Below are 6,678 nucleotides of genomic sequence, written 5' to 3'. Positions count from 1 at the left end.
GGATGCATTGTCAGGCATTATACCGGTGTGTTTCCAGCAGTTTGCTATCGTTTCACTGCTGATATTTGCTCAAGCATCATGAGCGATAGTCATAGCTTCAAGGAGATCAAGCTTGAAGATCTCAGACTCTCCAAGATCATTGAGATCAAGTGCACGGATACACATGGCATTCTGATAATGTGCCTTGAAGCAGCGGATAATACTAGCATCTAGCGGCTGAACATATGGAGTCATATTGGGCTTGAAGAACTCCAGCTTTGTGTTATGGGGTGTATAAGCGATGGAATGCCCTTGAAAGTTGTCTAAGATCAGCAGAACCTGTCGCATCTCCCTCTTCATCTTTAAATCAAACATCTTCACCCACTCCATAAATATTTCGCTCGTCATCCAGGCCTTCTTGTTATTCCGATAATAGAATCCCATTGCTGTTGGACTCTTTTTCTTGAAACACCATGGTTGCTTTGACTTGTCAATGAAAACAACTGGCATTCGCTCACTCCCATCTGCATTCACAGCAAAACACATGGTGATGCAGAACTTATCCTGTTTTCGTCCACTCATAGGATCAGATGCCAAGGTATGATCTGGGATGGCAAAGATGACAAGACTGGATTCATCAATATTCCATCTGTCCTGCATCGCATATTTCACTATAATGCTGTGAAGACGCACACGTTCTTTTTCCACTGCCATCATATCCACTGAGCCTGCTTCTCCATGCCACCGAACCTCCTGAATCTTCCATGCCTTGCAGAATGACCTCAACCATTCCTCTCCTTTTAAACACTGATCCTCTGAAATATTCATCAGATTTTCAATCCGATTTCGCTTCTCTATCAGCATTGCACCAGTTACAGTCTCATCTCGGAGCTGCATGTTCTGATACCAGGATGCAACAGCATGCTCCACATCAGGTCGGGTGACAATACGAGACTTTTTGGATGATAGTGCATTAGGGTTCTTGTTTGCACGCTGTTCGATTTTTGTATGAGATGCCAGTTTCCGTGAAAGAGTTGATTGGGTAAAGAGCAGTGCACCTTCCTTTCGGTTTGTGAAATGTGCCACAATGTCAGCATGTCGATGGGAAGGATGGTTATCAACATGTTTGAATACTACGAGCCAGTCTCCTGTTATGAGGTGTGGGCAGGAGATCTGCTTTGGAGGCTGAGCTGATGATGTATACATTGGGACTTTCTCCTTCTGTTTTGTATGCTCATATGGATTTCCAGATTTAGCACGTGGTTTTCGTGTTGGTTCAGGAGGCATGTTTATAGAGATATAGGCTGCATCGCTTTATAATAATTTTTTTTGTGTTTGTTATAGTCCATACAAACAAATTATGTTCTTTATTGTTCTAATATATGCATAATATCATATCAGCTTACTATAATTTTCGATCTGACAATGCATATTCCTAACTAGAACTATATGTATTATGCAATATGCATTTCTAGCCCATTTCCCTGCTCCCCAACTGCATTCCAGCCCAATCCATATGCATTGTCAGAATTATGCATTTTGACATCATGCATTGTGAGATAGTCAACTGTATTTAGAAAACGGCAAAAAACCCGAAGTCCAAAAAGACTTGCCACTGTGCTATCATTGGCAACAATTTTATGCATATTCAGGATTTTGGAGCAAATTCAGCCCCATGAAGATGTGGAATTCAACTAGAAGTAATAGTGGCATATCATTCTATTTCTGATATAGAAGCTGGTGAAACAAAGACTACATCTGCCAACCAGTGCAATCATCATGTGCCTGAATGTGTCATGTGATAGGTAAGTAACATTCCTGAGATCTTGCACCAGCATCAACCACCAAGGCAGACTCCTACCCATTCATCTTAACACATTAGAGAAATTTATTTATTATGCTAAACACACTGTACAGATATTTGGACTTTATATTTGCTGCTCTCACTGATTCCATCATCCTTTTCTTCTGTCTGGATATCCTCAAATTTCTTCACCTCAATATTTTGGATTATGGTCAATTTCATGCTTGGTGGATGACAGGCAATGGCTCTGATAAGACTCAATGAAGATTTTTTAGAATGAAAAATATAACTGCTGCTCAACAACTGAAATCTATACTTCAAACAGCACTCATCTAAAGAAGATTCCATTGGCAAAACAGCACTATCACTGCTCATGCTCATGCTGGCATCAGACTTGCTGTAGACTTTCTTGAATCCTCTTCTCTTGACCACTTTATTAAAGTCTCTTTTATTTATAGCTAGATCACTTATCTCTTATTACAATCTTATTTCATTAAACTGGAATTTAGCTGTAATATTATGATAATGGACTGTAGTGGTGTATGAGACTTTAAGAGCTGCATAAACATCCACATATATGAGCATATGATATTATTATAAGAAGTAGGATAGCTTCTATTAGATCTGTGAAGTTATAAGTGTATAGAGCTGATAGACTCATCAATGATACTGTTAAGCCCAAATTCTATATGACTAATAACATGTGATAAACTATTGCTATCTCACACTTTGAGTAAAATGATAGAGTCCACTTGATGTGATATTAGAGTTGTGTTGTTAAGGCATTGCAAGTTGCTCAAGATAAGATGGTGAAAGAATAAACTTTAGCTCAAAGCTGAGATACTACAGTGAGAGCTACACTACTTAAATACTAATTGTTATCATTTTAAGAATATAACTATATAATTGTTCATTCTGCTGCTGTATAGCACTTTGTCCAGTGTTGCCAAGATATCTACAAAAGAGTATTGTCTACCATAGAGCTATTATTGCTGTTATTGCTGCAGGATGATAAAAGAGGTATATTGCTATTAAACAGCTTTACAGCAGCACAGTAGAATCTAGGTCAGGATGCTGACTAATCCTTTCCATAATCCTAAGTGCTGGTCTAGGCACTCTGACTAAGCAGAAATAGAGGTCAATTCTGAATAATGTTAAGGAAAAAGAAAGTAAAATAGAAAAAATTATAACATTACTCCCTCCTTAAGACTATTGTCCTGATGGTTAATTTAGAGATAAGTATGCTGGTCTTAAAGCAGTATCCACAGTCCTTTCCAGCATCTTGCAACATGTCCTCTGCTGGCCATCATAATATCTTGTTTCAGTCATAATATGTCATTAATATGCCTTCTGCAGATATTAGTAGTAATCTTCCTCTGCCATTGTTAATTGGTTTGCTGTTTATAGTCATGAATAGCTTCTTCAGCATTCATGTATTTCTCATTGACCTATTGATTTGATTCTGAGCCATATCTTTTTCAACTGACCAGATAGTCAACTATTGTTGTCATTCTCTCTCTGTAAGCTTTGATTTTATATATTTTATGATGTAGTATTTGATTGATTTCATAATGTTTTTTATTGTCGATTAGTTTTAGTGGTGATGGTGGTGGTTGTTTTTGGTTTGAAAAGACAGATATGATATAGGGTGTTAATAATGCCTCATTGAAAACATTATAGACTTTTCAAGTGGTCAGTAATTTCAGTTTGTATGCTGAATTGCTGATCTTCATTATGACTGTGAATGGACCTGTTTGCTTATCTGCCAGTTTTTGTTTTGGCTATAGAAGATGAAGATTTGTGAGCTGATCTTTGATGTTTGTCATATTGTTTCTTCATAGTAGCTGCAGCTCTTTGAAGTGCTATCTTTGTTTCATTGTGGATTTTTGCCATTGTAGTGGCAAAATCTGTTGATGCTGATATTGTTATGTATACTTATTTGCTTTGGGTGACTAATAGATATTGCCTATAGTTAATAAAGAATGGGGTCTTGCTGGTGGCAGAGTGGATTCTGTTGTTGTGTTGGAAGGCAGCTAGTGCTTGTTAAGCCTAAACTCCATGTGATTGATAACATATGATAAACTAACAGAATCTTGTACTTTGGGTTATACTGTTAGAGTTCACTGATGCACTATCAGCATTGTGTGATCAAGGCATTTTACAAGTTGCTTGAGATAGAATAGTGAAAAATAAACTTTAGCTTGAAGCTGGGGTATTATAGCAAGAGCTACACTACTTAAATACTAAATCCTTATCATTTCAAGAATATAACTATCTAATTGTCCTTGCCAGTACTGTGTAGTGTATTGTCTAGCATTGCTAAGATACCTACAAAAGGTATTGTCTTGCTGTTATGCTGTTACTGCTGTATAAAAATAAGAGAGACTTCTCTGTCTTTGTGCTGTTGCATGACTTCACAGCAGCGGCCAGAATCAAGGCAGTGCTGCTGACTAAGCATTCTCATAATCCTAAGCACCAGGTCTAGGTGCTCTGACTAAGCAGAAATAGAGATTAATCCTGAATAAATCAAGGAAAAAGAAAAGAAAAATAGTAAAAATTATAATATTACTCTCTTCTTAAGACCATCATCCTGATGGCTAATTTAGGGATAAGTCCTCTGATCTTTTTGCAGTATCCACAGTTCTTTTCAGTGTAAGATAGAGATCTATCAGAGTATCCTTCTATCTATATGCACCTTGCACATAGAGTGGTGATGGACACTGTAAGTTTGCCATATACCTGGTACTGCCATCTATTTGTAGCTTGCTAGTCAGAAAATATTCTGGATATTGCTCTTTGGTGTATGTCTCTTTCACCATTTCAGTAGGTGATAATGTTAAACATATCCCCTATTGTTGTTGTTTGTTGATTTCAAAATTTAGGTCAATGTATTTACCTATGTCAATCCTATTGTTTCACTGTTTATAGTCATATATTGTCTCCTCTGTATCTATATATTTCTTGTTGACCCATTGATTTGATTTGGATCCATAACCCTTCCAGCTGACTAGGTAGTCAATGGTTGTTTTCATGCCTCTGTCTCATGCTTTAACTCTTTGAGTTTTATAGTTTAGCATTTCATCAATTTTGTAGTGTTTCTTATCATCAATAAGTTCTGGTGGTGGAGACAGTGGTCATTCTTGGTTTGAAAAGGCTAATGTGATGTATGGTGTTAATAGTGTCTCATTAAAAACATTATGAATTTTTCAAGTTGCTGGTAGTTGCAACTTGTAAGCAGAGTTGCTGACTTTGGCAATGACTTTGAATGAGCCTGTTTATTTGTCTGCCAACTTCTGTTTTGGGCATGGGAGGTGGAGATTTGTGGTATCCAGCCATACTTTGTCATTGATTGATTATTCATAGGCCAGTCAATGATGTTTGTCATATTGCTTTTTCATGGTGACAGCAGCCTTTTTGAGAGCTGTCTTTGTTTCTTTATGGATTTTTGTTATTGTAGTGGTAAAATCCATTGATGCTGGTGTCATTGTGTGAATCCATTCACTTTGTGCAACTGGTGGGTTTCATCCATAGTTGATAAAGAAGGGTGTTTTGTCTGTTGCTGAGTGAATTCTATTGTTGTATTGGAAGGCAGCTAATGCTAGCCACTTGGTCTAATCATCTTGTTGATAGTTGATGAAAAGTCATAAGTACTTTTCAATTTCTTGATTCACTTGTTCCATTTGGCTGTCAGTCTGGAGATGATATGCTGTCAAGGCATTCCATTTGATGTTGAGGAGTTGATACAAATCATCTAAAAATTTGGAGATGAATTGTGGGCTCTGGTCTGAAATAACCACTTGAGACATGCCATACTTTGCATAAATCTCATCTCAAAGAATCTTTGCTCATCCTTCTGATATTAGTTCTGTTGAACAGATGATCAGAATGATCATCTTTAAGAAGTGATTGACTATGATGATGATGGCATTATAGCTATCACTTTCAGGAAGTCTGGTTATCATATTCACCAAGATGTGGGTTTATAGTGATGATAGTACCTTGTTCAGATGAAGAGGTGTTGCCCTGGATTGTGTTGAAGTCTTGTCTCACTGATAAACCTCACAAGCCTTGATATATTGAGTGATATCATGATCTATTTTGGGCCACTAATATTTTCTCAAGATCAGCTCCTTTATTTTGGTGATTTCAGAGTGTCTGGCAGTTGCATGATCATGACATATAACAATAATATCACCATGAAGTCTCTGATCCCTTAGGATATAGATCCATCTATCATAATAGATCAACCCTTCTTTCTTCTTCAGCTCTCACTCATGATTGAGTGAAGGAGCAATTCTTTGGTTTCACTTATAGGGATCCCTGGTGGTGCTCTTGATGCATTCATGCATCTCTTCTTCCATGGGCATGATTATGGTACAGAAGTGTTCTAATCATAATATTATGACTCTCTCATTGTTGTCTCCACCCTGGTCATGGTCCATCCTGCAGCTAAGGAGATTGGTCTTCTTGTTTGCTGCACCAGCCTTGTGATGTAGAGTATATTCATATTCAGATAATTCTGTGACCCATTGGGCTTGTTGATGGTTGAGCTTCTGAGAGAGTCAGAAATACTGTAGGTTTTGATGATCTATTCAGATCTTGAAGGTCTGAACCACTCCAATAAGATAATGCTGCTATTCAGCAAGGGTAAGCATTATGATGAGGAGTTCTTTATCATATATCTCATAGTTGCACTCAGTAACAGTGAGCACTTTTGACATAAAGGCAACTGATTGTCATTTGCCATCCTGTTCTTGTAAAAGAACTGCTCTAATAGTGCCTTCACTGGAGTTGGCTTCTACTCTGAATTTCCCATCCTGACTTGGTATGACTAGGATGACATCTTCAGCCAATTGGCATTTGAGATCGTCAAATGCTGCCTGTTAGGAAATTTC

This window comes from Guyanagaster necrorhizus, assembly GCF_019112545.1.
Source record: "Guyanagaster necrorhizus MCA 3950 unplaced genomic scaffold BT62scaffold_4, whole genome shotgun sequence".
In the NCBI taxonomy this organism is placed as follows: domain Eukaryota; kingdom Fungi; phylum Basidiomycota; class Agaricomycetes; order Agaricales; family Physalacriaceae; genus Guyanagaster; species Guyanagaster necrorhizus.
This window is presented reverse-complemented; position numbering follows the sequence as displayed.